Below are 22323 nucleotides of genomic sequence, written 5' to 3' on the forward strand. Positions count from 1 at the left end.
AAATCAAAATCCTGAACTACAAATATTTCACTATATGGATGATGTGTTATTGGCACATAAAGATAAAAACACATTGCTAGAATGTTATGCCACACTTACAAATTTATTAAAAAATTATAATCTAGAGATAGCAATAGATAAAGTACAATTAAATCTTCCAATTAATTATTTAGGGGTTTTATTATCCTCAACCATGGTCCGTCCACCCAATATTCAAATACGAGTAGATCAACTCAAATCACTTAACGACTTTCAAAAGTTATTAGGAGACATAAATTGGATAAGGCCTTATCTAGGCATACCAACAGGAGAGTTGGGACCTTTATTTGATATTCTAAAAGGTCCATCAGATCCAAATTCACCCCGCATGTTGACGCCTGAAGCAAGAAAGGCATTAAAAATCATTGAAACATATATGGAAAATATGCATTTGGATAGAATTGATATAAGTTTGCCTTTATTATTTATTGTACTGCCAACAAAAAATATTCCTACAGGAGTATTCTGGCAAGAAGGTCCATTATTGTGGATACATTTATCTTATTCTCCTAACACTATTCTTACTAGGTATCCTGAGGCTGTAGGACAATTAATACTCAAAGGAATAAAAGCAGCAAAGGGAGTGTTTGGAATTTCTCCCAATAAAATTATTACTCCATATACTATAGATCAAATTGATGAGTTAGCTAATGAGTTAAATACTTGGGCAATAATCATGTGTAAATCTAATGTTTCATTTGATAATCACTTACCGTCTAATCCTTTGTTGTCTTTTTGGTCTAAACATCCTGTAGTTTTTCCAAAGATGACAAAAAAAAACCCTATCATGAATGCTCCAAATATATTCACTGATGGGTCAAATAATGGTACAGCAGCAGTAGTTACCCCTGATCAAACTTTTACATTTTTAGTACCCAAACAATCAGCTCAAAAGGTAGAGCTTAATGCAGTATTACAAGCTTTTATGATGTTTAAAGATTCTGTATTTAATTTATTTTCTGATAGTCAGTATGTAGTTAATGCTATAGTATCCCTTGAAGATGCTGGTAGGATTTCCCCTTCTTCTACTGTTTTCTCTTTGCTTTCCACTATACAAAGTCTAATCTGGGACAGAAAAGATCCATTCTTTATAGGACATATCAGGGCACATACAGGATTGCCTGGAGCCCTTAGTTTGGGCAATGAGTTAGCAGATAAATCTACACATGTCATACATATTTTCTCCACAATAGAAGAAGCTATAAATTTTCATAAAAAGTTCCATGTCAATGCTAATACTTTACAAAAGCATTTTAAAATAACTAAGGAACAAGCTAGACAAATAATAAAACAATGTCAAAATTGTGTGACCTTTTTACCACAAGTTAATCTTGGAGTCAATCCTGGAGGACTGATACCTAACCATATTTGGCAGATGGACGTCACACACTTGCCAGAATTTGGAAAATTAAAATATTTACATGTTACAGTTGATACTTCTTCCGGATTTCTGATGGGCTCCCTTCATGCCGGAGAAAAAACTAAAGATGTTATAGCTCATTGCTTACAAAATTTTGCCACTGTGGGCGTTCCAAAACAGTTAAAAACCGATAATGGTCCTGGTTATGCGTCCACCTCTTTTAAACAATTTTGCTCATCATTTGGCATTACTCACATAACAGGAATTCCATACAATCCACAAGGACAAGGCATAGTTGAAAGAGCTCATCAAACTATTAAAATGTACTTATTAAAACAAAAGGAGGGAATTGGAAAGGGGTATATATCCCCCAAAGATAAACTTAAAATAACCCTTTTACTCCAAACTTTTTAAATTTGGATTCATCAGGGCTTAGTGCTGCGGAAAGACATTTGTATCCAAAAAATGTACATAAGCCTAAGGTACTTTGGAAGGATATTCTAACAGGACAATGGAAAGGTCCTGACCCAATGATAGTCTGGAGTCGGGGCTCTGTTTGTGTTTTTCCACAGGGAGAACAGTAGCCGATTTGGATTCCAGAGAGATTAACTAAAATAATTTCTACAGACCAAAAGGAAAATGATTCGACTCAAATCCATAACAGCTGATATCCAGATCTCCAGCTTGGCTATTCTTACATCTGTGACAGTGATTAACCAGGATGCTTTTTTCAATATCTATTTTATTATTGCTTTTTCCCACATCATAAAGTTCTATTTTATTTTTGAGCTCATACAGACCTAGGTTAATGTTTTTTCTGATCAGTTTTATTTTTTGACTGTGGAGTTTTTGAACATTGCAATGGAGATTTCACCTAGGTAAAGCTACAAGGCCTTTACTATTGTCTTATGTGTTATATGTTACGTGTGCACACTTCTGTTTTGTGTTGTATGTCTGTATGTGCGTATGTCCATATATCACATATGAGGAGCGCTCATGCACATGGATCCAAAAATTTTTTTTTTTATTATTCACGTGATTTTAATAGTTTAATTTAATTTGGGTAAACAGCTGTTGAGGATTGTTTTAATATATGAACAAATAGAAGGTTAACAGATCTGTTTGTTTACTTTCACCTTTCCTTTTCATTATATTTAATAATTCTGTTCAGGATAATGTAAATTGTTCTAAATATTGTTTTCTTAGTACCTGTTGAAATGTTACATATTTTTTTTTAGCATCATTGTCAAAATTCCTATTTTCATCCCAGTGCCGGTGAAGACAAAGATAAAACCAAACTACAACTTCTTCGAGAGTTATCACAACAAACCGTGTAAACTGATACATCAATGATTTATAACTCAACAAGTAATGCTCAATCAATGAGTGGATTTATTTTGGAAGGATATGGACATATTGATAGATTCCTCTGCTTTGAACTGCTTACAAAACTTGCCTGGACTATGTATCACTTGTATGCTTTATTTTGGGAGGATATGGACATATTGATAGATTCCTCTGCTTTGAACTGCTTACAGAACTTGCCTGGACTATGTATCACTTGTATGCTTTGTGATCTATTTGTTGATGCAGCGAATTATGGTAGTGCTAGCGTATCTTTGCTGATGTGTCACCAGTGATGCAATTTTTCCTAGGAGCCGTTAATTGACTTGGTGTCATGACATTTCTGTATCCTCCTCCCTTCTACTAGTGATGGTCTAATTTTGGGGGCCAACAGAGGTGAGGTAAAGAACCTCACCCCCCCACAGGCACCAAGGCCAAATTTGGGGGCCAACAAAGGTGAGGCAAAGAACCTCACCCCCCCCACTGGTACATAGGCCTATCCACAAGTATGGCTATATGCTGGACCGGTAGTCAGTGACGGGTATGATCCAATTGCAGTGGTATCAACCTAAGACAGGAGGCTGACGCCTAAAAGTCAGTTTTCCGATGACAGGTAAGAACCATATGTTGAATTGGACAAACCTAACAGGCACGGTCCCTAGCCAGATTGCTTGTTACTTAAACAGAAGGGGGGAGATGCTAAGAGCCAAGTATATGATGCATGGCATTTTTGGTTGAAAGGTGACGCCAGCTAGCCATTGAGATGATATGATTATGTTAAGATTTGCATTCATATGGATATTGGACTCCTGCTGTTCACCTAGGCCAGCTAAGGGACTCCTGGAGAGTTCCCATTGGTTGGGGAAGTACAGTAGGAGGGAGTTCCGGGGGAGGAGCTTTCTGCGGTCCAGGAGGAGGCCGCGTGGGTGGAAAAAATCTTCCCCGGTGCCTACCGGACATTGGCGGCAGTTTCAAAAAATAATAAAGTTTGTTCCTGCTTGAGTGGCTCGTGATTTTGTGCCCAGCCAGACTGCGGCAATTCACTATAACTTATAATACAGTAGAGAAGGGGAAGGGGAATAGGGAAGTTGAAATGGAGCAAATTATGTCATATGCATTTATGAATATTTCATAATGAACCCCACTATAATGCATAACTATAACACACTAATAAAAACATAAAAGAAAAGAAAGGGTCAGTGGTTTAAACCCAACATTTGGCCAAGGTAAGTATGGAAAAGGTATTGGAGAATTATTTTATAGTTTTGCAAATATTACAAAACAAGGACATTTTAAAATTCTAAACTAACCTCCTGTATTAATTATTAAGGGAGATAGTACTGTTATACTTTTCTATCAAGGTATATATTAGTATGCAATAATATTCAGTGTTTACAAATAATTCTAAGAATATTTTTATAGAACACCTGTTACAAAATATTTAAGATAGTAACCTTGCCATGTTTTGTACAGGTCAGTATTTCTTCAAGTTTGTTCAAGCCTATTCTATTTTTTCAGTTAAAGTTAAATATGCACTATAAATATGATAACATTCTTTTTAAAAAAAGTTTTGATGAACTAGAGAATCTTCTTCTTCTACCATGAGTAATAAAGTAGAGGCAATTAAAAACCCACTTCTAATAATGTTATGCCTCTAAACATAAAGGTTATCTCATAATTCAAAATATTATATGTGTTACTTAAAACATGGGCATGAAAGAGCTAAAATGAAGGTAGAAGTGCAAAATAATAAAGGCTACCCATTTTTATTTTATGATTTTTAAATGAGAATATTATTTCTTCAGCAAATGCAGTGCAGCCTTTTAAAGCTGGTTTCTAAAATGCATATGATTTTACTGTAATTAAGACAAACCCAAAAGATTCATAAGGGACTAATCTACCTAAAAAGTTTTCTATGAACTGCACAAAATATCATTCTAACTAAGAGATTTGAGATAAAATCATGTGTAGCATTGGACGTAACAAAGGCAGCTATTGCCATAACCCTTATTGTATGTATCTAATCAAGGTTTACTTACATGATGACACACTCACTGATATAATAAACCTAGCAAAAACAACATGGATGTATAGCATGCCTTTCTGCAGTTAACCATAGTGCTTATTTCTTTGATTGCCATTCATTTGTCAAGAGACAAAAATATGTTGCTAAAGCTATAAACAAGCAATTTGCTGTTAAATGGTGATTGATGGAAGGATTAACACAGCACCGTGGGGTAAATCTTATGAAAATGGGCCCTACCTCGAATTACTGAAATAATGCCATAATCATGGGCCAGCACATCCTGGCCAGCATCGAAACACCTTGTTCATCCTGCCATCTCACTTAGTAAAATTGTGAAAAGCCTGCCCAAGGAAAACAAGAAGGTACATTGCTTTTGCAGAGGATCCAAAGCAAATGTGCAAATTGGGATTCATCAGGGAGAGCCAACTGACATAGAAACTGGACGGGTTTTACATAAACCAGTTGGACATGCTGTGAAATTGTATATTTACCACCCTCTGAGAATAAATATTCAACAGAGCACAGGGAGGCACAAACGTTTCTTTGCATGAATCTATTGATCTTTTCCTTATCCTGGGTGCTTGCTATTCAGTTTGACCTGTGTCTATGATGCCTTAGGTATTTGTTCAGGAAAGGGCCCCCAGCAAAACCACTTCCTGGTAGGCAATTGAAATTTCTGTTCTGTACTTGGTGAAATTGTTCTAATATGTAGTTTTCTGATTTTTGAACTGGTCTCTGACCTAGCCGTAGTAATTAGAATTCAATTTCTCATTTGTAGGCCATCCAGAGAAAACGTAATGGTGGAGATTGTTAAAAACACAGATGCAATCAATATGTCAGACTGAACAAACACTTAAAAAAAAAACTTTACCAGATATAAACATTCTCTGACCTCCCTTGGATTTTTTTTTAATTTATTCTGATTAGATTTGAGCTTCCTTGCACTACAATTTTGTAATCACAGAAAAAAGGTGCCATTAAAAAAATAAAAGAAAAAAATTAAAAAAAAAAAATCCACACTGTGCTTGTTTGCTTAATTGCCTGGAAGCCTCTCTTCCTTTTTTATAGTGTAATTGGATGCCAAAGAAAGATGAATTGGTTTTAGAAGAGTTTGGTACACACAACCGAATAATGGAAATAACTCATTTTAATTATCTTAATGATTATCTTGATAATTTCTACATCACATCATGTCTTCAAAGCCTTAACTAGATGAAGAGAGTATAAAATCACCCACGTAGTAAAGAAGTGTGCTTTAAAAAATTTTCTGTGAATTTTGCATGCAATAGGAAAGGAACCATCTAGATATGTTGTTTAGGGATTCCAAGTTAACAGGGGCAGGGAATCAGGGTTTGCTCACCTTCTCCCATCCTCCGATGCTTCTCTGCACTGCCAGTGTAGGGACATAGGGCTACAACAGTAATTCAGGGATTTTTTTTTCACCTAAGAAATCTATCTACCATTAGTCAGACATCTCTAAGGTCAAATGTGTATGTTATTTGGAATATAAACCCAGGACGCAGCTTTCAAAGACAGATAATAGAATTTAGCTGACACACACAACTCAGAAAGGAATCAAAAAAGAAAACTCTTTCTCTGAGTAGCTCACACTGACAAATAAAAATGGCATTTCAGTCTCTCCAATCCGAGTTCAGATTCTGTTGTGTTTATTAATTTGTTCATCAAGGCCAAAGTTTCCTTGAGATTAAGGTTAAGCAAAGAAAAACAAAAACAAAAAAACAGGAGCAGACCTCTACAGATCAGCAAGCTAGCTCTATTAAGCAGCGGCAGAATCGCACATTTTCAGGGGAGAAGAAAATGGCAACTGGTTACAAGAGGGGTATGTTTTTTAGAGGTTTTAATGAGGGTTAATCATAGCAGAATGTTTGGCATGACTTAATCATTAGTAACTTAGCAGTCAAGAAACTAGTTGTGCAGGATCAAAGATTAAATCAGGAAAACAGTTGTAAAAATTCAAAACCCATTGTTACCAGGATGAAAGCCCAAAGTCCACAGTTTGCCTCCTCCACCCAGGACTCATTGTTACTTCGAAAAAGAAAGTCCAGATCCAAGAGCTCATCGTTTGCCATCTTTCTGCCCCAGGGCTTGTTATTCCACATCCTTCATTAAGGACTTGTAGGCGAGAATTACACAGATCCCAGTTGCAAGGCCAGGCCATTCATGCCAGACACAGTGGCGGTCTCTGTCCTGCCGCTCTGTCCCTCTATCTGTCTCTGTGTCTTTCCTATAAGTTTTCCAAGGTAACAGCATTTTTACTGGTACTAACAGAAATCCAAAGAATCTGAAGTTCTTCGTACCAAAAAATTAAGAAATTGTTTTCTTTAATGTTGATTTTTCTCCTTCCAGGCAAATACTGAAGATAGTTTATTCTCAAAAAAGATATTTACATGTTAAGGGGGAAACTGTAAGGAATAAAAGCATTATATTTTTGTCTTCTAGAAGTAGACTCCAGTACAAACAGAGATATGAAAAATTGTGGTATATATGTGTAATAAGAATTGTAATGCAAAAAAAAAAAAACAAGTACATGTATAAAGACGTGAACTGGTGTGAATATACTTTACACAAAGATATGAAAAATTGTGTTCTGTATGTGTAATAAGAATTGTAATACATTCCACTGTTGTGTATTTAAAATAATAAAATCAATAAAAAAATAATAATAGCTTAAAAAAAAATAAAAGTAGACTCCAGGTATCATCTCCCAACTTCAGTCATTTTCTCACTATCTTTAAGATATTGAAATTTTTACATATTGTCTCTGTACCTAATTTTTATGTTCAAATATCTCACTAATGTATCGTAGTTTCATAGAAGAAGGATTTTTTAATACTTTTTCACAAAGAAATGATAAACGTTTAAGGGAATATAGATTGTCTATCCAGATTTGGACATCACACAAGTTAGACATTATCAAAACATCACAGGATATCCTGTAAATATTTACAATTTATACACATAGGATAAAAAATAAAATAAATGAAAAAATTCACTTGTTTTTATAAACAAATGCATTAATGGTGGAAAATCATTTTTACTGAACCCAAAACCAGTATCACTTGTCAAAAATTACAGAATAGGAACATAAAAATAAATACATCATTCTTACATTCTTAAGATTAAAATTAATATCATATTTTGAGATAATGTGATTTTAAAAAATCTATACAAGGAGTACTAAAGGAAAGCTGAGCCTATTCGAACAGAACATGCTCCTGGTTTGTGCACACCCTTCCAAAGAAACCAGAACTCACACACATGTGATCTCTGCACAGGAGACTACTGCAGACCCTGTCTGCTCCAACACACAACTCCCGTTTTATCAGCCCAGGCATAATTTGACCTCTGCCAACTCTACCACCCAATTCCCCCCTGTTCTCTAACTTTCATCTTTTCTGGTTAGGCAAGTCTTGACCATCTCTTACATGTTCATTTCAGCCTAAGTATCTTTGCTTACTCTCTCCTCCCCTACATTTCTGTCTCCTGCTATATAAATTCTATCCATTTTTAAAACACAGCTCAGGTCTTAAACTTCCATGAGCACATTAACTCAATGCTTTCTCCTTTTGGGGCATCATGCTGTGTTGGAATCACTACTAGTCAGTTCAGAATAAAACTGTATGCTTTTTTTCCCTTTTCTTGATGTGTGTATATTAGCTATTTCTCTTCAAAAAAGTTATAAATTATAAATTCAAAAAAATATAAATTCTTCATAGCTAGAGGTAGGTAGTATACTTTCTGGGGTGGCCTTGATATCCTGAATAATATGTGTTGGTGGTGATTGTAAGACTGGAAAACGCTGCACCACAGGACACAGATTACCAAAGAGGTCTCCACTTTATTACAAAAGGCTGTGTGTTTATATAGGTCTAAGAGAGGTAGCAGGGGCTGAGGTAGATAACAGGTCGCCCGTTTATTGACAAGCTCTTCCATATGTCAGTTCCGGGGCCCAAGAAGTTAATTCTAATGGGGGCTAAGGCTTCCTACCGGCAGGGTTTGAACATTGGCACCCTCAGGAATGTTTTGCGCCAGTGAAAGAAACAAAGAGGAGAAGGAGGGTCGTTAGATGCCATGCTGGGGTTTTTCTCTGGGGTGCAGCTGCCGTTATGTTTTCCCAACAGTGATCCCAATACAAACCAATGTATTCCCACCCAAAAGACAAATTTGGTCACTTTTTTAGGATAAAGTGTTTCATGGTTAGCAGCCTTGGGAAAGATAAATGATTAAGACGATGGCAAGACAGTAGCTCGTGATGTAAAGAGAAAGTAAAATTTAGAAAGTGATAAAGAGAAAAAGACAAGAAAAGGCAAGGATGGTTTTTATTCCCACCGCTTCAAAATACATACTATCTAAAACTGTCTTTATTTTCCTCTGGGGAGATGAGATGCTGTGTAAAGTGAAACCTCTGAGCCATTATTTCCTGAAGACATAATTCCATAGAGTGCTTTAAACCAAAGAAAATAAGGTCTTTTTTTTTTTTTAAGCATGTAAAAAAAAAAAAAAAGAAAGAAAATGAACGTCCAGTCTGCAGGTTTTTTGAGGGCAAAGAGGAACACACATGCAACAATCTTTACAATTCTCTATCCATCTTTACTTTAGTAATTGTATTTGACAGTCATAGGTTAAAAGATAAAATAAAAAATTTTTATTTTAAAAATAATCATTTTTTTCTGTATTTGTAACCTGTTATTAATGAATATTTTGAACATCTAAAAATAAAAGAAAGAAAGAAAGAGGGGGAAGGAGGGAGGGAGGGGGAGGGAGGGAAAGACTATGTGAACCTTCCCTCAGGCTGTGTTTACCATCTCAGGGCCATTCTGTAATATCATTACCTCCTACCTCTCCACCCACACCATTGTGAAGAAAATTCCTGACTCCTCATATTTTCATGTAAATATTTCATTATGTGTCTCTAAGTGAAAAATGCTCCCCTTATCAAAAAAAAAACAAAACCCACAATGTTTTTATTAAACAACACACACACATTTCCTTAGTGCCATCAAATACCTACTAAATGTTCACACCTCGTGTCATACTTTTTAACGTTTGGTATATGTGAGCTAAGATCCTCGCACTGGGATGGTTATTGTGTAAATATATTAATGCAGAGGTTCCTACTCTATTACATAGGTGTTTTTACTTGCCATAATTTGCATGTATTATAAAAATTCCCTGCAGTGCATTTTATTGCCTAGATTCCTTGTGCTATCATTTAACATGTTTCTATGGCTCTTCCAGTTCTTTGAAAGTTTTAGGTTAATTTTTTTTTTTCCAAAAATTGCTTCATAGCTGGTATCATATACTTCCAAAAATAGGTGCTTACTGATTCTCTGGTTCTCTCTGTAATTTTAGTGCCATTGATGATTCTTACATGAATTAATTAATTCTTTAGGTAATACAAAATATGAATTTTTCTTTCTCCATTTATTAGTTGGAATATTTTTAAAAAATAGAAATTTCCCCTCATCAACCCATCAAGATAATAATTTCACTGTTAAAATTGAAATACATGGTTCTTTCCATTTACTTTCCCATTTTGTAAATAAATTATCAAAGAATTTTTAAGGTATCATTGTATATGTATGAATTTAAATGTGTTCACTGCATTTCAAGCTTTCTAGTTATGTGAGACAATACAAGAAGGTTCAGAGGAAAAATGATGGGGAAAATAATTTTTACTGAACTCAAATCTAGTATCACTTGTCAAAAATTACAGAATAGGAACATAAAAATAAATACATCCATTCTTACATTCTTAAGATTAAAATTAATATCATATTTTGAGATAATGTGATTTTTAAAAATCTATACAAGGAGAGTCTTAAGTCAATTAGTGAATTAATCCCCTGATAGGAATTAACAATATGTAGGGTGTTGCTGGAGGAGGTGGGAATTGGGGCATAGCCTTGGGTATATATTTGTATCTGACCAGTGTAGTCTCTCTGTTTCCTGATCACTGTGATGTGAGCTGCTTCCCTCTGCCACAGTCTCCTGCCATGATGTTCAGCCTCACATGGAGCCCTGAGGAATGGAGCCGGCCTTCTATGGACTAAGAACTCCAAAACCCTGAGCCCTCAAATAAATTTTTCTTACTTACAGTTGTTCTGGTCAGATCCTTTAGTCACTAGAACATTAGTCATCATTTTTATTGTATCAATTGAAGTTAGTAGCTAAGTTTATCTAGCTGATGTCTGTACCCTTTTAGACAGAATTATAGTAGTCTTTGATAACATCTTTACTTTCTGGCATAAAAGAATATTTTTTAAAGACAAAACTTCTGCAGTTGGGCTTCCTTATCACCCCCATACCTGATCTAGCTACCACTACTGCAGAACACCAAACATGCCAAATTAAATCCCATGTTCAAGCCCCCAAATATCATCATATCTTGAAGAAATCAAGCAATTAATCCTAGCCTTTTAGTTACAAGTTGATTAGACTAGCCTCTTCCATTCTAGAAAAACAAAATTCATCCTGACCAAGATAGGTTATTTAGATATAGCTTTGCATTTCCTTCTCATAGCTATGAGTCATTTGGAGACTCACAATTTCTGAGCTACTAACATAATATCCTACTAAATAATTGCTTGGACCAAAGGACTTGCTTTTCATCTAAAGATGGGCAGCTGTGGACAACAATTATGGGATCCCACGGCTACCACATTCCACACTGTGTAGAAACTGCTTGTCTTTTGAAAGGCAAGGCTGAGGTACCAGATTAAAGGTGAGACACCAGGAGAATGGAGGACAATCCTTCCTGATGAAATTCCCCTTAAATTAATGGATACTATGTGGTTCTATGTCTGTAATAGCTGGAATACCTAAGGCCAGGATAAAAAAAAAAAGGTAGAAATAGGAATGACCGTGCTCACCATAGTGCATGGTGACTCATTTGAGTGTTTTGTGCTTCATATACCTCCAATTTTGACTCTATGAGATGATATACTTAGGTGATATACCCAGAGATGATATACTTACATCAAGAGAATACTAATATATATACTTACATCAAGAGAATACTAATGCTGTTATTATACTTAAAGTCTGGCCACATTGGGCTCCTCCTGTCTGGAGACCAACTATCAAATACAGTGTTATCATATTGGCACAGTGTGAAATAGCATGATCATCATAAGGATCCTGGGTTACTGATAGATAAGGGCACAGAGATGCAGAAACAGAGAGGAATGTTTGGTTCTCAGGGTATTTACTGAACATCTCTTCATGTTTGCATGCCCATGTTTCATTACTTTTAATTGCAAAATGGACAAATGTAGCAACTGTAGGCTAATTAAGGGTGTTGTAAGCAGAGGCTCAGGTTTGAGGATCTGGTTTATTTTACCAGGCTGGAAACCTATACCATCGTAAATGCTAGCTGAGAATGTTGGAAATTCAGAAAAAAAAAATGGTGGAGGAGAGAGATGAGAAATGCCATTAATTACCTTGTAAAGAACTGCAGCAGTGGGCACAGTATTTTGTCATTCTAGCTTTCCTCTTGCAAAGTTCCCCGAAATTGGTATTAGTCTGAACCATGCAAAAGCTTTCAGTGGACAGAGAAAACTTAATAGGAGCAGAAACTGAATATGAGTGGTGAAAGGGTGGACTTACAGATACCGTGGCTAGCTGCCCTGTTCCCACTACTAGGCCAGAGTAACCATTTCCCAGCTGCAGAGAGATCAGAGTTTCAATGGCTTGAACCTCTGGCTTTCTCTAGAGAATTGCCATTGGCTGATGGAAACCACCTAATGCATAAATGCTTTATAATTGATGCATCCACCCCCATTAAAATTGGTCTATAGCCAGTATCTGCAAGTGCGTGTAATAGTCTAGCACCCTTGCCTCGCTCTGGGCAAGACAACTTCTATGGTTGTCTCCAGAGTATCCCACACAAACAGGCTAAAGCATCACTTCCCACAAAGCTGTATCTTTGCTTGGCTTCTTCCTCTGCATTGTATCTACCTCCTCCTCCATTTCTTTGTACCTATTTTTAAAATTAACCTTCAATAGACCACTTGAAAAAAATTTCCCCATCTTGAGTGGTATTTCTAGGACACACAACCTAAAACCATATTATTTGCAACAGTTTTGTTAATAGTCTTCTGAGTCATTTTGTTTCTACATGCACATGTATTGGGGTGGTTATATAGATAACAGGATGACCAATGGAGCAATTTTGTGATATTCTAATTCTATCATTCTCAGTATAATTATAAATGAGATTTTTTATATTGGATGAAGTAAAGACAGTGGTAAGGTAGTAGAGGTTTCTTTAAAAATCTGCAAATCAGGATATAGTTTTCTTACTATAATTTAAGAAACATATTTCATAACTCTGTTCATTGAAAAGATCTAGAAATTATCAGACCCAGTTCTCAGATTGTCCTAAAATACTACTTGCTACTAATAAAAACCAGAATTTCTCAAAATTATGGATGATTATAATTCAATGGCATGAAATATACAAGATGTGACTAAGATATTTTATAACAGATAGCAAGGCATTATCACATGCTACTAAGATCCAAAGTAAAGAGGCTGAAACTGGCCAAAGATAGGGTAATTTTATAATGAAAACTGCAGTAAATTGAAATACATCAAATAAGGTTAAGTTCATGAATTAATACTTTTTTTTTTGAAGCAAACAAATTGTTCACTGGTGAACAATGTTTAGTAAACCTGTTCATTAGTTCTAAAACTGATAAATAAAAGGAAAGCATCAGGTACTATACTCATCACTTTAGGCTACTACAACAAAGTACCATAGTCGGGTGATTTATGGGTGCCAGATGCTTAATTTTGTTGAATACCCTCTTCTAACTTGTAGGCTACTGACTTCTCTTTGTGTCCTCACAAGGCAGAGAGCAAAAGAGCTCTCTGGGGTCTCTTTCATAAAAGTCCTAATCCCATTCATGAGGGTGGAAGCCTCATGACCTAAATATTTCCCAGAAGCCCTACCTCCTAATATATCACATTGTGGGTTTTATTTCAATAAATAAATTCGTAAAGGAGCATGCAAAAAGCCATTCCACCATAGGTGCTTATCCCACCTTTTCTACTCAAATCATACAGATGAATATATATAAACAACCAATAAGGAAAAGTGCGTACAATAGAAATATTCAAACAAGAAATTAAAAAGTGCTTCTTGGAATACCACCATTTTCAATTCCTATTGAATTAAGAAAATGTTCATCAATGAAAGTGAGCATCATTAAAAAGGGACAGCATATATGTTATACTTCCTGATGGAAGAACACAATATCATGCATGAATTACCTTTGCCCAAATTTTAATTAAATCTGATCAGATCTTTTAACTATTGACATAATGAAGATACAGAGACAACCAAAGAAATTCAGTCTGTGGGAAAACATTGCAGCACAAATTAGTGAATGGAGAGGGAAACAGAGAGAGTAGAGGAGTCTTAAGAAGCACTGTATAAGGTCATTTAGGAAACCCATGGGAAAAATTGGGATTTAACATATAAAAAATAAATAAATCAGTTAGGACCACAGAAATCATCATTATCAGCAGAGTATAAAATCAGAATTATATAATTACAATATGACAAGTTATTGAGAAAAGCAAAAATGTCCTCATTTCTTAATTTTACAAAGAAAATGTCTATAAATACCATGGCAAGTTTTTGTTTGTTTGTTTGTTTTGCATCTCCCAAGTTTAGTTCTTGAAAAGTATTATTATTTATTACATATTGTATATACATACATGATTGCTTTCAGCTTTATTTTCAGTTTTAGTTGGATAATTATTTATTAATTTTTATTCATGTAGCTATTTCAGGCTATAAATGTTCTTTTAGGTTAGCAAACTCCATCCTGAAAATGCCATGATTTTATTCTCTTTTAATGCTGAGTAATATTGTTAGCACTTTCTGAAATATCATATTAAAAAGTCTGCAATTCAAAAATTAAAAAACATCTGTATTCTACATCATAACAAATAGAAAGACAACTATGGGTGTCCACATAAGAGAATAATTTTGGAAAATAAGAAATGAGTTCTTCCAGTTAAACATAGCAGGTTAAATCACATGTGCACGTACTCTCTTGAAATTCTACTAAAATATCAGTAAAAGAGTAGAAAAGGTATGAATCCACCAAGACAAAAAACTCTAGAAAGTAAAATAGACAATGGTGACAACATTTTGTCGTGACAACATTTTGTCATGCCAACAGTAGCAAAACTGCTCCCCTTATGGCAGTCAGGAAGCAGAGATAGAGTTCAAGGGAGGAAGAGGAGGGGGTGGGTGAGTGGGGAGAAATACGGCCATCTGGGACACACCCCCAGTGACTTCCTCCAACTAGGCACCCCTAAAGTTTCTAGCGTCTTGCAATATCCCTCATGATCCCATCATCTCCCACAGATCCCTACCTTTGAACATTGCTGCCCTGGGGACCAAGCTTTTAATAGATGAGCTTCTTGGGGAGACATTTCAGATGCAAACCATAATACTCAGTTTACCACCACTTCCTAAACCCAAACTCGGCCTGCTAAATGAAATTGAAAAGATCCACACCTGAGAAAGCTCAATTCCACAGTTGTTCTCAGTAAGAGAATTATGTGAGTTACTCTGTCACGTACAGACACAGAAGTCATGTAATTAAATTCCAACTTTTACTTGAACCCTTTGAAGACTGTTTAAAATGATTTTTAAAATTCACTATGATCAAGAACTGATTTAAAAATTATTTGCTATGTAGACAATTCCCTGCCATATCTGAGGCAATTCAATTAAAGATAATAGAAATGGTCAAATCTCTTGAAATAGATCATAGACTTTGCAAAACTAGAGATGTTCTATCATGAATTACTACCATATTTATTTGCCCAATTTCTCAGCTGATTTTCAGGATACCTTTTCTATTTCTAAAGTTATTATATAATTTGAATAAAAATAAAAATTCAATAATGCAAATATATTGTTGATGTATAACTTCTTATAAAATATTTTATGCCCTCATTAACTATATTTATAATATTTAAAGATATTAAATATAATTTTTTAAAAATATAACATTAAAGTGATCTTGGAGATCATAAACCAGTATCTCATTTTACAGATCAATAATTTGCGGATTTTCTGTTTCTAAGCCATCATCCACACAGCTATTCGGAGGTTTCTGTTGTGGAATTGAATACTGGCTCTAGAAATCATTGCATGTCAAGAGTCTGTACTCCCTTGTTCCACAGCAGAAGATCTGCTTTGGCCTTTGTTATCACTGCTACTTGATGAGTTCTTGCTGCAGCCTTTGGGTATGTTGGGGAAAGACTTTCTTGCTGCTACGTGAAGTGTTAGAATTTTCTTTAGCACTCATCTTTAGGCTCATATTCACTGTAATGAGGAGGTGGCTGTCGTGGGCCACAGATGCATGAAGGACGGCCCACATCTGTATGTGTGGTTGTACAGGAGAAGAGAAGGAGGCTGCAAAAGAAGAGAGAAGTAGCCACAAGGGCCAGATCATGAAAGCAATCTTAGAAAGAGCTTCTAGACTATTCTGGATATTTCTGTGACCAGGAAAGGTTAGGGTGAAGGAACTGATCAGTGGATTAAGAGTTCACAGATGATTCTTCATGACTCTGTTGAACCCATTATTAGATAATCATGTGAACATTGCAAACAGGATAGTAATGGAGATGGGAAGGTGAATCATATCAAGTTTCTTGCCCTGCAAATGTAGAAATGCTACAGGACAAAGCTAAAAAAAGACCCGTAAGTTAATTCATGAAATTAAATGAGGCAATAAGACTGTTAAAATCTCAAATATGTTAGGTAAATCACACATAGATCATTCACAATAGAAATAAAGCAGCTAGCTTTTCTTAATATAATGTAGTATTTTCTACAGAGAAGACTACTAGTATCTAGACCCCTATCAGAGTGAGGAGTATAATTCTTAATCTTAAATGAACATGGAAAAGTAGTCACCAAAAAAAGCAGAGTTAATTAAGCCAGGTTCAATTACAATGAGTTCTGTGGGCTTGTTTTAGTACTTTGCACTGGAGTCCTCTTATGCAAAATGGTATATTATAGTGTGCATCTCCTAAGATTCACCAGAGTGGAAGCAAAAAATGTAAGCAGAGCCGATTCCTATGGTACCCACCAACACCTCACTGTGCTGTAATGGCAAAGTTGAGCAGTGTCGACAGAGACATAGGACCCACAAAACCTGAAGTATTCACTGCCTAGCCCCTTACAGGAAAAAAAAATATGACCCTTAATCTAAATCAATAATACTAAGTACTTGCCTTTCAGGGATTCACCCAGCACCTAAAATGTCTCCTATTTAACTTTAGTTGGAATTTCAGACTAAAAGCTGAAGAAAATCTTATTGCTGAATTAGTCTAGAGAGACTATGTTATCTCCCAAACAACAATCATTATTTGATGTGCTGTTCCTTAGATTCTGAGAGTTCAAGAATGCAAATTAGAAGCCAGAAAGCTATATTCCTTGATTATTGTGCTCCATTTCTTCATGGCAGCTCCTTAAAGAAATATAATTTGAAATGTTGGCCTTGATCACATGAAGAGTAATTTTGTGTCTGCATTAGTCAGGGCTCTCCAGAGACTCAGAACTAATGGGAAACAGATACAAGAGGAGATTTATTATAGGAATCAGCTCATGTAATTTTGGAGGCCAAGAAGTCAGAAATATGCTGCCTGAAGGTTGAAGTACCAGGGGTTTCAATGTTGAAAGGAAGGAGAAAATGGACTTTGCAGCTAAAGGAGAGAGAAAATTCACCCTTCGCCTGTTTTTTTTGTGCTTTCAGGCCTCACTGGATTGAGTGATGCCTACATAGGTGAAGAAACCTCTTCTTCACCCAGTTCACAGATTTGAATGCTATTTTTTTTTCATGAAACTCCAGCAAAGAAACCCAGAAAAAATGTTTTAATAGCTCTCTGCCATCCCCTGGCCCTGTCCTGTGGACACATAACCATCCCATTTTCTTGAATAGAAATAGTGTTAAAGTACTTGTCTATTATGTCATGAGAAAGTCCTTGGAAATGTGTATTCTGAGTATATTAGTTGACTTCAACTACACTGTGACATGTTTGACCAATTTGACCACTTTAGAGAAATGCAGATTGTATTTCTGTTTATAAGAATCTTGCATCCAATCATTCTTTGATGTGCTGTTCTTTTAGTAAACTCTCATACTTTTATTTATTGGTACTGAGGATTCAACCCAGCGCTAAACCACTGAACCACATCCCCAGCCTGGTTTTATGTTTTATTTAAAGACACTGTCCCACTGAGTTGCTTAGGGACTTGCTAAGATGCTGAGGCTGGCTTTGAACTCATGATCCTCCTGCCTCAGCCTCCTGAGTCACTGGGATTACAGGCGAGCGCCACAGCACCCAGCTCATACTTTTATTTTTAGTGCAATGAGAACTATAAAAATTGCCACACTTCCCCCATTTGATTTAGGCATGTAGTGAGCTAGAGGGATGGAAGGTGGGGAAGCAGCAAGCTAACTAAGTCTGCATTTCACACTTGGCCCCCACCAGAAACTCAAAATGCAATCAGATGCTGGTTCCTTGCAAACTGAGTTTTATTCACCAACAAAGCTTCAGGTCTTATATTCACCTCAAGAAGAGAGGAAAGTGATAATGGAATAGGGTCCCTGCCAGGAGCAAAACCCCATGGATTTTCATTGGGCTAAGACCAGTTATACCTTCACATAAGATTCTAAGACCATAGGGGGCATGCGGATCCTTTTGCCCATGAGCTACAGCTAGAATATTTCTTGCTCTCCTGAGCATTTTTCCTAAGAAACTCAGAGATAAATTCTGTGGTTAAATGCCCCAGAACTTACAATGCCATCATTTTGATATGCATTATGTTTCCAGTTTTTTTTAAATCACTACTTAATGATTACATTGTGTTTATTATTATAGGCCAGCTCAAACATTTTTGAAGAAGTAAGTAGAGCCTAAATATTAAATAAGTAAAAATAATAAATCCCCTCTTTTTACCCAGCATGTGCTATGCCCCTTGGAAAATATGAAAAGCTTAATGACTGCTCTCAAGGATACATCAATATCAATTGGGAGATTAGAAATATACTTGGGAAATGAACTAGAGAATATCTCAAGATTATTTTTTACTTCTCAGTTTGTCTGATAAAAATGACATCTATTATAGAGATTGAGAAAAGTGAGTTTAGTATAAACAGAATTGATTAGAGCACACTTCATACACAGGATGAGATGCATTCCAACTAATGACACTTCTCTGGCCAAGAGGCCCCCAACCAGTGTGCCAAATGGATGTTGGTCCACTCCTCCTCAGGGTAGCTGGGCAGGACACAAGGTGGCAGGAAGGGCAACTAGCTGGGAACAGCCAAACTGCATACACTGCCTTCTTCTTTATGTGAAAAGCAGTCTTAATAAGAATAATGGAGTTATTTTCATATATTAATTTTAGTTACTGATTATATTCAGCAAAATTTCTATTAAACAAAGCTCAGCTATCTGAATCTTTCTAGTTGAACTGTTGGCTTTTCAAAGAGTTTCCCAAAATGTACAGTCTTAAAATCAGTCACTGTGCCTGCTTGCTGGAAACAATTTTAGCAATTAGTTTTTATGTCCTGAAGGCATTTTATAGTTATTTATTAGTTGATAGCTACTTACATAAAAAATAATCTCTTTCCTTCTCACTACTTTGTATGTAAGCTTACTCCCATGATGGCTGACATGGAAAAATAAAATATATATCCAAATGGTTTGCATGTGCGTACATCTCATAGCACCAAAAAGACAAAAGTACATTTTGATTTATTATCAATTATAAAATTTCCAGTTCAGCCAAAAGTTTAAGTACTTGGACTGAATAGATTTCTATCTAATCACTCCAGTATTTATTGAGTAATAATCATCATTAATAAATTGATAGTAAGTAATAAAATCAAAAGGCAGCAAGAAGAGATAAGCAGAAAAATTCGAATCATGATGAGTAATGTAAAGAATCTTCTGTTCCAAATGTGAGGAAATAATCGACAGCAATTTAGAAAAAGAAAACAGAGAAATAAGGAAAGGAACATTTTAAAAATTGCATTTTGCAACAGTGGTCTGTGTTCCAAAGCCTTCAGTGGAAAGAAAGAGACCTCTACATGTACCTTTCTGGAATACCCCCTGAAGCCCTCAGGCATGTGCCAAAGACTCTTTAAAGGAGAAGCTATAAGTAGCTGGTAGCTGAAGGTGGATGATGAAGCCTCTTCAGGGGTACCCTCATGCTTCCAAATGCTTCCAAATTTCATGGCCTACACATGCAGAAGGGCTTATTTTTCTTTGTATATTTTAATATGAGTCTTCCATAGAAAACAATAAAAATCCCATAATGTTCTGAAAAGAACTCCTGTTTCCAGTGAGTTAATTCTTTATAGCCAATAGAAAACACCAGATCCCAGCTAGTCAGATGTTCTGAGTTTTTTATGCCTGCTTAAAAACCTAGATCAGGGTAAAACAAGGTTTATCTGTAAGGGATCAGATAGTAATTTTTCGTTAGGATTTGCAGGCCATATGGTTTGTGTCTCAACTATCAACTTTGTCATTGTAGGGGAAAGGGCCACAGACACTGAATAAACAAACAAATATGGTTCCCTGCCAATATAACTCGATTTAGGTACACCAACATTTAGAATTTACACAATTTTTATATATCACTAAATATACTTCTTTTGATTTTTTTTTCAACCATTTGAAGGTGTAAAACCATTCTTCTCTTGTGAGCTATGTAAAAGCAAGCTGTTCTTGGGTCCTGCTGACCCTTAGTCTGAATCATTTGTTTGCAATTTGTGGCCCATAAACTAAGTGAATGTGGGTGGGTGGGTGGGAGAGAAGAGTTTTGAGAACAGAGTGATTACAGAGAATCTGAGAACGAAGAATTGCCTCTGGACTAAATCAATAATCTGCCACATGCAAATGTTATTGCTCAATATATTTCTGTACAAAGGAAATTAAATAAAATGAAACATTATGGAATCTTCACTGAATTTAATAATGTAGCACAAGATGGAGAAGCTGACTTGGATCTACCTATTCCTGAAGAGTTGTTTTGCCTTGTGTTTATTCACTGAGAGTATAGTGATTCCATTCTTTAAAACAAAATTAGGTAGCATTAGAATAGTGTGAATGAATGAAAAGAGAAAGAAAAAAGGAAGGGAGGGACAGAGGGGGGAAGATCTGAAGAAAGCCAGGCAAAATGGCAGAAAGAACACGATCTTATTCAAACTGTGTTACCAGCACAAGACAGACACACTGATCAATGGAACAAAATAGAGAGCCCAGAAACAACTCCACACATTTTAGGTCAACTGATTTTCAACAAGGATGCCAAGAATGAGGAAAGGGTCATCTCTTCAACAACAGCATTGAGAAAACTCCATAACGTGCAAAAGGATAAAATTGGATCCTTTTTGTATATCGTCACACACAAAAAATTCAAAATGGAGCAAAGCCTTAGCCATGAGACTTGAAACTATGAAAATCATCAAAGAAAAAGAGCAGAAATGCACTTGGCAATTATTTCACTGCTGACACCAAAAGTACAGGCAATAAAAGTAAATTAGACCTTTGGGACCACATCAAGGTCAAAAAGCTCTGCCCAACAAAGGAAAAATCAATAGAATGAAAAGGCAACCATGGAATGGGGAATGATGTTCCCAAACCATGTATCTGATAATAGGTGATCTCTAAGATCTGTGGGGACCCCTTCGACTCACTAGAAAAAACAAACAACCCCCCCCCAACAAAATAGCAAGAAAAAACTAATAACTTGATTTTAAAATAAGCTAAGGAAATGAACAGACATTACTCCATGAGCTACAGGATTGAATAGATATTACTCCAAGGAAGACATACAGATGACTAAGAAAATGAAAAACTTTCAATATCACTAATTATCAGGGAAATGCAAATCCAAACCACAATGAAGCATCACCTCATGCCTGACAGGATAATTCTATAAAAAAAAAATAGATAAGTATTGGTGAGAATATGGAGAAATTGTACAGTGTTGGTGAGAAGCTGAAGTAGTTTAGTCATTATGGAAAACGGTATGGACATTTCTCAAAAAATAAAAAATAAAATAGAACTACCACATGATCCAGTATTTTGCTCCTGGGCATTTATTGAAACCCCAAAACACTGAAATCAGGATCTCAAAGAGATACTGCCACTCCCATATTCATTGCAGTACTATTCACAATAGCTAAGATTTTTGTGGACACAACCTAACTGTTCATCAACAGATGAATCAATGACGAAAACATAGCATATGCACGCAATAAATAATAATTCATTTAAAAGGAAGCAATTCTGCAATATGTGACAACATGGATACACTTTAAAAATATTATGCTAAGTGAAATAAGCTGGGATAAACACTGCATTTTTCCACTATTGAGTGTCGAAAATAACCAAATTAATGAAAGGAAAGAATAGATTGTTGTTCCTGGAGGACTGTGGAATGTGGGGAGTTAATTATAAACTTGAGTAAAATTTCAGTTGTGCA

Source organism: Marmota monax, unplaced genomic scaffold (assembly GCF_021218885.2).
Source record: "Marmota monax isolate L192 unplaced genomic scaffold, Marmota_monax_Labrador192_F-V1.1 WCK01_AAM20220418_F8-fsc00039, whole genome shotgun sequence".
In the NCBI taxonomy this organism is placed as follows: Eukaryota; Metazoa; Chordata; class Mammalia; order Rodentia; family Sciuridae; genus Marmota; species Marmota monax.